The sequence below is a fragment of the Prunus mume genome, linkage group LG1 (genome assembly GCF_029339155.1).
Source record: "Prunus mume cultivar Tortuosa linkage group LG1, ASM2933915v1, whole genome shotgun sequence".
Lineage (NCBI taxonomy): Eukaryota > Viridiplantae > Streptophyta > Magnoliopsida > Rosales > Rosaceae > Prunus > Prunus mume.
In genome coordinates, this window is record NC_142698.1 from 5,531,419 (window position 1) to 5,542,113 (window position 10,695).

The 10,695-nt window shown below is 41.5% G+C and overlaps 1 pseudogene; it reads left to right on the forward strand.

The window, feature by feature from the left end:
- Positions 1–616: 616 nt before the first annotated feature.
- On the forward strand, positions 617–2,730 carry LOC148920826 (putative purine permease 10; annotated as a pseudogene).
- The last annotated feature ends 7,965 nt before the right edge of the window (positions 2,731–10,695 follow it).

A 10,695-nucleotide genomic window follows, 5' to 3' on the forward strand; every position in this document is an offset into this window, starting at 1 on the left:
AGAAATTAATTATACGACAAGGAGGCTTCACGTACGTATACCCAAATTATAACAGGAAAGGGAAGGTTGTCAGTGATAATGTCGTTTCAGCCAGCCAGCACACCAGTTAATTGTCTCTGTGGGCCCAACCACACCACAGTTCATAGCATAGACCAGCCATTGTGTGAAAGGGAGATGATGCACAGGTCACATTGTGTGAAAGGGAGATTATGCACAGGTCACATTGTGTGAAAGGGAGATGATGCACAGGTCACACCACACCACAGTTCATAGCATCGACCAGCCATTGTGTGAAAGGGAGATGATGCACAGGTCACACCACACCACAGTTCATAGCATCGACCAGCCATTGTGTGAAAGGGAGATGATGCACAGGTCACACAGTTCATTTCATAATGGTGTAACTACATACTCTACTGTACCATACCAAAAATGGGATGAATTCGGGTGAAAAGAGATGAGCACACTGTCATTGAGCAGGTTCCATCTATGATTTATACAGTCTTAATCATCAGATGTGTTTGGTTGTTAGGCAGATGTTGAAGTCATGGATGAGCTTCTTTCTTTGGGTTTTCGTTTTGTTTGGTTGTGTACGTTCTGATGTACGTACGTAGAAATGGCTTGGAGGTTAGTAAAAGAAAGGTTAGTAGGGCACAAGCTCACAAGCATGTGTTGGTCACCTACACTACACTTCTGGGTGTGGACTAATTAGCTAGCTAATAAGGTGTCTTCTCTAAAACTCGTTAATCGCCATCTGTCTTTCTTTCCTTCCTTCATAGCGTAGGGCTTGGACCACTTGGCGTTTTTCACTATCCTTCAAGACTAGCTAGACAAGCCCTTTGTTTCTATCTTTTAGATATTTTTCTTATTTTGTGACAGGTGATAATGGGGGAGAGGGAAATCGAATCTAAGACCTCAGGTGCAGGAATAAATGCTCTTAACCACTTGAGCTACAAGCCCCTTGCTTAGATATGTTTCTTATTCTTTGTTTACTAGGGGGACATAAAATCGTTCGGTCAAATCAAATTGATCTAAAGGATTTTTAAAACAAAACGTTCATGATCGAGGTTTACAAAACCATAAAGTTGCGTACATTTTGTTTTGTTTGTGTCAATCGTGGTCCTCAAGATTAATATGTATGTGTTTGCAAATAGTCCATCTCATGAGTTTCGATAAAAAAATCTTTTAATTTTATTTTTATTCCACATGGCACTACATTATTAGATATGTTGGCTCCACATCAGCAAATTAACAAGTTTTTTGACGGAAACTCACATACCAAGTTTCAGTACTTACTACCTAAAATTTATTTCATGACGTTCTCAGACACAAATTCTCATTGTATCATTTTCGTACATTCGCCAATCTGTCTATTAAGTAATGATATGGCGGTAGATGGATCCATCATTTTCGTATGATGTGGCTTAATGAGAAACAAAAATTGGGCGAGAAGGTGAATACAAAGGTGCTAAATTAGATGGAACACCTTTAAACAGTGATGTGGCAATTCACAATTGATTATGAATTTAATTGAAACTTTTTTGTTTTCTGTTCCTCAGACCACCCAAGAAGGATTTGAAGAAAGAGATTGAGATGCACAAATTAGGGAGGGTACGTATCCTATGCTATAAATTTGGTATGGACAGCTATGACATGGTAGTTCTTTTCTATTGGCGCAATAGGCTTGATTTTGGAGGTCTCTTCCCTCTTCTCCAGTGCCATAAGTGCTATGGGTTTGCCTGTTGTTCCCGTTCTAGCTGCATAAAAGCTCTCTCTCCTGGGAAAGGCAGATTTCTATATTTGCACAAAGATTTTCTGGTTCTCATTTTCTTTTATAGCTTCTCTACATAAATTCGGAAAAGCATTTTCATGGATTGTTTTCCTTTTAATTTATTAACTCTCTAAAACTATAGAACTCTGTAGCCCATACTCTTCTTACTGTGTGTTTGAGTGCATGCAATAGAAACCTGTAGACGACACTAACTCATATGCTGAAAAGAAATGAAGAAAAAACCTTGACATTTCATATGCTGCTAAAGGAAATGGTGAATTTATATAGTAATTCAAATATGTGTTTCATAGACCAGTTAAAGAAGCTGAAGAAGATAATACACTCGGGTTTAAGCAAATCACCCACCAAGCAACAATTTCTCATTTCAGAGATTTTACACTCTTTGTCCTCTCTGGGCAATCAGCAGCTATATTCTTGGGACGACTGAACTGTAACAGAGGTGGAAAAGGCATATGGATGGCAACTCTAGTGCAATTCATAGGGTTCCCAATCTTAATTCCTTACCACTGTATCTTATCATCCAAAAATATTGATACAGATAGCAATGTGAACCAGCCAGATGCCTCAGCACTTGCACTGAGGTATCGCTCTTTTGGTGTGTCACTAGCAGCAGACAGCTTGTTGTATTCTATTGGTCTCTTGTACCTTCCATTTTCTACCTTCTCACTCGTTTGTGCATCCCAGTTGGCGCCTTCAAAGCTTTCTTCTCCATATGCTTTAATTCACTAAAGTTCACTCCTTCCATAGACTCTTTAGTCCTTCTCACCATCTCCTTCAACCTGCTACTGTTCCACCCCAACTCGGTAAACCTCGCTGGAATCTTCCAGCATAAGTATACAGTCAGAGTCACTTGCACGGTTGCCGCATCTGCTGGGTACAGTTCGGTGTTTTCCCTCACACAGTTCTTGTTATGTTTCCTATTAAGATCGGTGCACTAGATACTAAGTTATATAAGGTTTTGATAAGAGTTTAAATTAAATTATACCTTGAGGCCCAAAACCTTGTGGAATAAGGAAAGGTTTTGAAGCCTATTAAGGGGTCCTATTTATTCCTTTTTGGCGTGAACCGTGCTTTGGTGGGCTTTGGAAGATTAGTCAAGTCAGCCATCAGTGATGAGTAGAGACGACTTGACCTAGCCTTATATAAGCTTGAGGCCCTACTCTCATCATACATGTTCTCTAACCCTAATCTCATCATAAAGAGAGATGAAACAAATTCTGAGAGAGTGCAGAAGTCTTGAGCCATTCCTGTTCTTGCTGGGATATTGCTGTTGCGGTTGAATGAGTTCAGAGGTCGTGTACTCAAGGAAGATGGCTCCAGGTATGTCTTTACGTATTTCAGATTGTGTGAAAGATCTTGAACACGCATATTAAAGAAATCTAACAGTTGGTATCAGAGCACATGGTTATTCGCACACACTAAAATCGTTGTTCAAGCATGCCTATTATGTTTTCTTGCCATTATGAGTTTTTTTATTATGTTTAAAGTTTGAAGATGGATTAAACATATTTTTCTAAATATCAAGAATATTAAAGAATCTAGAAAAGCATGTTTTAATTTGATTTTTCATATCTTCAAAACTTTAAACACGTTTTTTACCTACTAGATGACCTTAAAACCCTAAAAATGCCCATATGTCACAGTAAATTTGTGGGTTGTGTCAATTAGGTCATTCCCTATTCGGAAAGGTATTTTGCGTCAAAAACAGACACCAAGAACTCCTAAAACACTGTTCATGGTAGAAACACTATTCACTGCAATTTTATGGTTTTTCTCTTGAACTGTGTTTTGGTTGGTTATATTTTGTGCTAGATAGGTGCTTGTTTTTGTTATGAGAATCAACAAATTTTTCATAACAAAACCAAACCTATATACTCAAACTCTAAAGAAATAACCAAAATTGCATCATACCTAAATTACTTGAAAAGTTTCTTCAACAAATAGAATCTATCATCTAATTTGTTTATGATGGCACAAGATAACACATAATTTATGTAAGCTATAAGTAGTCTCTTGCCATAAAGGTGTAATACTTAATTAAAGAAGCTTGTATTAGTTTTGTGAATAAAGTTAAATGGAAAAACTGTTTTCTCTTAACAAATTGAGAATCGGTTTCGTGGAAAGTATTTATACTTTCTTTTGCAAATCCTTACAGCTTTCCCTCAATCAATTTCTCGCAAATTGAAAGATCGCTGGATCAAACATCAAAATATGGACGTTTAATTTTGAAGTTATTCTCAGAATGAATGAGATCGTTTATGATCGCACTCATGATTATATTGAATTCAAGCTAGCCATTTCGCTTATGTATCTTGTAGTACAACTCCTAGAGCTTAGGGAAAAGAAAAAGCATCTGGCGGTTAATAGGAGCTACTCATGTCAACTAATCACGAATGGAATTCTAGTAAGAATATAGTGGAGCTAATTAAAAAGCGGAACGAAGATGAGTTGGAGCCAAAAAAAAAAAGGGTTATGCGCAGCGACGCTGTCGAAGTCTCAGACTTCTCAGGATCGCTGTAAAGCTCAGTGGATGCGCTTATGGGAGAGGACTAAACATCAATAAGCTACTTCGGTACAAGAATCTCCTAGTGCAGTCTGTGAAACCTACACCCCAACCTGAATCACCTGTTGAGATTTTCGACACCACCACTAATAGGGAGATAGTGGTACTTGACCCGTTCCCTACTAGGGAGAACAACACTTTCATTGCAACATGTTATAACAATGAGGATTAGATAGCTACCTATTGTTTTCATTGAATATTATTGAAGTAGTTGATTTTAAGTTGGATTCATGATTTATTTTAGAGTTGGATGATGTAGTTTCAGTACCCTAAATAAAGAGAAATTTAATTTATATTTCAAGATTATTAAGACTTGGTTTTATTTTGGATTCAATAAAGATGTTTTTGTATCTCAGAATTCAAAGACAATAAAGATGGATTATATTGTCTCAATTACAATAAAGATGGTGAAGTTTTAATAGTTGAATCGAGTGAGAAAAAGATTAGAAGTGAAGGAACATCCACTAGGTTATGCTATAGACGTTTAGGGCACATTTCAAAAGAAAAAATGAAAATTCTTATTAAGGAACAAATCTTGCCATTACTAAATTTGTATTGAATGTGTTAAAGGAAACCTCACTAAGACTAAAAGGAAAGGTGCAATTCACAATAGTGATCTTTTAGAAATCATCCACACAGATATTTGTGGACCATTCCCTTATCAAACAATTGATGGAAATCGCTATTTCATCACCTGTATAGATGACCATTCTCATTTTGGTTATCTATATCTCATAGCAGAAAAGTCTCAAGCTTTTGAAATGTTCAAAAAATTTCAAACTGAAGTAGAAAGACAACTTGAGAAAAAGATCAAAATTGTGAGGTCAGACATAGGAGGTGAATATTATGGATGTTTGATAAAGGAGGAAGACGTGCTAGACCTTTTTACTAGGTATCTACAAGAAAATGGAATAGCTGCTTAGTACAGAATGCCAGGAATTCAGCAACAAAATGATGTGTCTAAGAGAAGAAATTGAACTTTGAAAGACATGGTTCTTAGCAAGATTTTCAAAACTGATTTGCCTACACTTTTGAGAGAGACGATCAAAACAACAAATTATAGAGTGCCTAGTAACTTCGTACCTAAGACATTGTTCAAAATTTGGACTTCTAGAAAGCCTAGCTTGCGACAACTTCATGTATGGGGTTGCAAAGCTAAAGTTAGAATCTATAACCCTTGAGAGAAGAATATAATCCTTAAGAGAAGAAGCTTGATCCTAAGATGATTTACTGTCATTTTATTGGTTATCCTGCAAGGTCAAAGGATTGTAGATTTTACTATCCAAATTATAGTACTCAAATTGTTGAGATTGGTTGTTCAATATGAAGAACTAGTTGATCAACAACAACAAGAAGAATAAACTACAGAAAACCCACAACAAGAAAATTCTCCCGAACCAATACTGTTAAGGAGATCTGACAGACCAAGAAGGTCCACAACAATTTCAGATTATGTGTACTTACAAAAAGCAGATTTTGACATCATAGATGAGTCTGATCCAACAAGTTTTAAAGAAGCTATGGAGAGTTAGAATGCAGACAAATGGAGGGAAGCAATGTTGAATGAACTTGAAAGCATGAAAAACAATAAAGTATGGGAATTAGTTGAACCTCACAAGAGCTAGAAATTGGTAGGCTCGAAATGGGTATTTAAAACAAAGAAGGATAAGGATGGAAGAATCGAAAGATTTAAGGCTAGATTGGTAGGAAAAGGATTCACTCAAAGGGAGGGAATTGACTACATGGAGACGTTTTCTCCAGTTCCCACCAAGGATTCTTTTCGCATCATTATGATTTTGGTAGCGCATTATGACCTACTTTTACATCAAATGGATGTAAAAACTGCCTTCCTGAATGGAGAACTTGAAAATAAAATTTTATGAGGCAACCTGATAGTTTGCAAATGAGGGAAAAAAGCATATGGTTTGCAAACTTGGCAAGGCAATTTATGGACTAAAGCAAGCAAGCAGGATGTGGTATTTCAAATTCCATCAAACTATTTCATCTTATGGTTTTGAAGAGAACATAGCCGATCAATGCATTTATCTAAAGAAGTGTGGGAGCCGATTTATTTTTTCTGGTACTGTATGTCAACGATATACTTTTGGCTACAAATGAGAATCGAAATTGTGCGCCTCTGTTAAGCGAAGATGCGTTGAAAAGCCAACTCCACTACAAAAGCATATGGTTTGCAAACTTGGTAAGGCAATTTATGGACTGAAGCAAGCAAGCAAGCAGGATGTGGTATTTCAAATTCCATCAAACTATATCATCTTATGTTTTTGAAGAGAACATAGCCGATCAATGCATTTATCTGAAGAAGTGTGGGAGCTGATTTATTTTTTCTGGTACTGTATGTCGATTATATACTTTTGGCTACAAATGACCACAATTTACTAAAGGACACCAAGGAGCTACTTTCAAATAATTTTGAGAGAAAGGATTTGGGAGAAGCTGCTTTTGTGTTAGGCATTGAAATTCAGAGAGACCAAGCTCGAGGCCTCCTAGGCCTATCATAGAAAACATACATTGAGAGGATACTGAAGAGTTTTGACATGAGTATATGTTCTGGACAGAAAGATCTATTAGCCAAAGGAGATTTAAAGAAGGAACATTGCCCCAAAAATAAAGAAGAAGATGAAGAAGATGAGATGAGGAACAAGCCGTTGTTTGTCTGTCGCGAATCTCACGGCCTGGTGCTCCGGGCTGAGGGGATGTGCATCAACACGTGACGCCCTTCTTTTGGATGCGTGCGGTTGTGCGTGGCATACCAGCACGGTCACCGTGCATCGAGATGATGATGAGGTTCGGGTACAAGATGGTTTAAATGTTGCGCCTGTTTTGCGTTCGACTCCTAATCAAACGATCGTGGTAGAGAAAGGAACCTGATCTCGGCCGTTAGGTTCACGGCCCGAGCTACAAGGCCGTTTAGTGGTAGTGTTGGTGGCGGGTTTTAGGCGGTGCTCCGGCACGTTACTCAGAGAGCGACGGTCATATGACATATGAGGTGAGTGAGGCGATAACAGAGATGGTGCTCCGGCGCCTTAAAAATCAAGAGTCGTATGATATATTGATGAATGGATTTTCCTTACAATCTACCACTACTCCTAAGAAAACAAATAAAGGTATTGAAAGTGTATTACAGGAAAATATAATTTGCTCCGTGGGAGGCTTTTAGTTTGGTGTTTGAACCCTTTGAATGTAGTCCTAAGCTTAGTATTTATAAGAGTCCTGGAGGGACATTCGAGGCTGACAAAACCTGCGCGGTGGAGCTGACCGGGGCAAGTAGGTAGTCAAATCGGTATTTGGGATCGTGAAGCATGGCGGTTTGGGGTTGAGAAGCATGGTGGTGTGAACCCTATAAATCTCGGTAAATCTCGGCCACCGCCTTGATTGTGGGTTCGCCGGCCGTGGGAACGATTTAATGCCCCGTCCGTGGTTGGTGATCCGACCTTAAGTCGTAAGATTACTTGTGAGAATGTCTGCGCCTAACCACCCCGCGCTGATTTTCATCACCAAATCCCGACTTCACCACTTCTTGTGCATTAAATGCTTCTTGTGACTAGTGGGTTTGCTGCGCGAGTCGAGGCATTACTTCATTAAATGGAGTGTGGGGTCCCGAGGCCACGCGGGTGATTCAACCACAGCCTTTTTAAGCCGTGTCTTTACGGCCGCCTTGGCCTTCAATAACGTGGTCGGGAGGCCGAGAGGATTCTGCCTTTGCGCTTTTTCTTTTGTTCTTAGGAAGGCGAAATGCTTGACAAAACAAGAGGCGCCAGGGTCGAAGGGAAGTCCCTTCAATCGTTCATGACCGTGATTTATTAGGCACAAACATTGCCCCCACATCCTCGGATTCTTCGATCTCGCCCCGGGCAGAGGTCGAATGATTCCAAGGATAGACCCTTGGCCTTCCCTAAGTGATTGACACTGGTGCTTTAAATGCGAGGTCAATCGGCGCCTTAAATGCGCAAGCAAATCTAGACCATTATTGCGCAAAACGCCATTTTGTCTTGTTAAATGAAACGACGGCTTCTCGAGCTTCCACGCTATCGCAAGCATTAACGCATATCGACCGCTCGTCTCTCTCGAGAGCCACACCCTTTCATTTCAAACTCTAGCCAATATAAAAGCCTGGCCTTCTTCATTTTTCTCCACTCCTTCCCCTCCATTCCAACCTGCTCCAGGTGGCCTCCCCTTGTAGCTTCTCCAAAACCAAGGTTGAGCCATATCCACGGATCCCCGCCGTGGCTCGATCCAGATGGTTTTCTCCTCCTGCTGTCCATCAACTATCCTTCGTCCTGGAACGTCGACGGGGCCAAGGCCATGGTGTGGCCGAGATTCCTTCCCAACCCTGGGAGAATGACTTCCTTCAGTATGAGGCCGCGGAGAAACCGCAATGCAATTGATGAAGATGGAAGGGCCTGGTATGACGATTCCAACTTAGCCATGTCCGTTTGGCCTAGCACCTTGGTTGCACCCATGGCCTGGAGTGATGGCCCTGGCTTTACCCAGCCACGTTGTGCCCGAATGATGGCCCTGGCCATGGCCGAGCGACGGCCTTGATTGCGACTGCTTTCGCCCATGACCAGAGTGACGTCCCACACCCATGGTTTGTAATGAAGGCCCGAATTTAGCCGGCCGCACCGGTGTCAGAGTGACGGCCCGCCATGTTCCGAGTGACGGCCTTAATTGCACCCGGTTTCACCCATGTCAGAGTGACGCCCACACCATGGTTGGAATGACGGCCCGATTTTAGTCGGTGCACTCATGTCCGAGGACGGCCCCGCCATGTCCCGAGTGACGGCCTTTGATTGCGACTCGCCGCCATGTCCAGAGTGACGGGCTTCCCTATGGCCGTGGGCTGGAACCGTGGGTAGTGGAGGGACCGCTAGGGAAGAATCATCTACATGTTCAAGCAAGGGGATCAAGAAGCGGTCGTTCATAGATTTAGGATGTATTCTATTTTTCACACATGTATGCTTATATGTTTCATTCGGCCATTACCGGCTGTTCTTTTGTAACCATGACTCCTTTCTTTTAATCTAAATGAAGTATAACCCCCTTTTCTTCTGACCGAATGTATGCTTTTTCTTTTATCTTTGCCGATTGCAAACCTCATAACCCATTCTTGGCCATCTCCCATAATGACGGGGTATATTTCTTCAAATATTGGCCGTTTATTGGCAAGTTGTGTCATTCCCCATCCCTATCTCTTAACCGAAATGCACCTCGGCCAAGGATTCGTTCGATAATAAACGGCCCGTCCCCAATTGGGTGAGAATTTACCAACCGAGGGTCTTTAGTCTCGATAGGAAGCACGCACGCTATACCAAGCGCCGCGAAAGTCCTTTGCTTCACCTTTTGTTGTAGGACCTCGCTGCGATCTGCTTGTGTGCTTGCATTAGGTTATAGGCGTCGAGCCTGGATTGCTCCAAATCTTCTAACTCCTGAGCCATGGCTCGCATAGTCCTTTTCTTCCTCGCTTGTGTTGTTCGGTCACACAGAGACCGAACCTTTAGCTCCATCGTAACGATGGCATCATGACCGTAGGTTAAGGCATAAGGATGTGCCAGGTGCCGATCGTTCAAGACTCGGTGAAGCCCGCAGGGCCTTAGGGAGGTTGTGCCACGCCCCAAGTTTTTCCTCAATCATTTTCGAGGATACCCTTGATTACCTTGTTGCTCGCCTTGGCCTTCCGCTTGACTGTGGGTAGTAGGGTGTCGAGTGGACCAATTTGATCCCCATCCTTTCTGGCCAGATTCTCAAGTCTCGCCGATGCGAATACTGGCCGCTATTGGCCGTGATGGTTACTGTATACCAACTGTGGGACGATGTGATTTTTGAAGAATCGACCACTGTGGTGCTAGAAATGGACCGATAGGGACTCGCGACCCATTTAGTAAAATAGTCCGGGCCCACCAAAATCCAGCTTGCCGCTTGGACGCGCCAATAGATTTTGCCTATGATATTCACGCCCATCCCGAATGGCCATGGTTTAGTAATCGGGTGGAGGGCGCCACCGGTACCCTTTGTATGGGGCCGAGATTTGACACTTGATGCACCCTTCGCATATTCTATATGCTTTAAAATGGTCGGCCAAATAGTCATGCCTCCTGACCAACCATCTCATCTTAACGCTGATTGGTAAGCTCCGCAAATCTTTGTGGGATTCGCCATGATAACCTTGATATCTTCGGCGCTGCATAGGAGCAATAAACCGTCTGTCCTTTCGGTACAGCTTGTTTTGATAAATCAAATAACACCGAGCTCGGAAGATAGTAGTCCTTTCATGGTTACGAAAGGATCGCGCAGATACATTACTATATGGTAGCGCCACGGC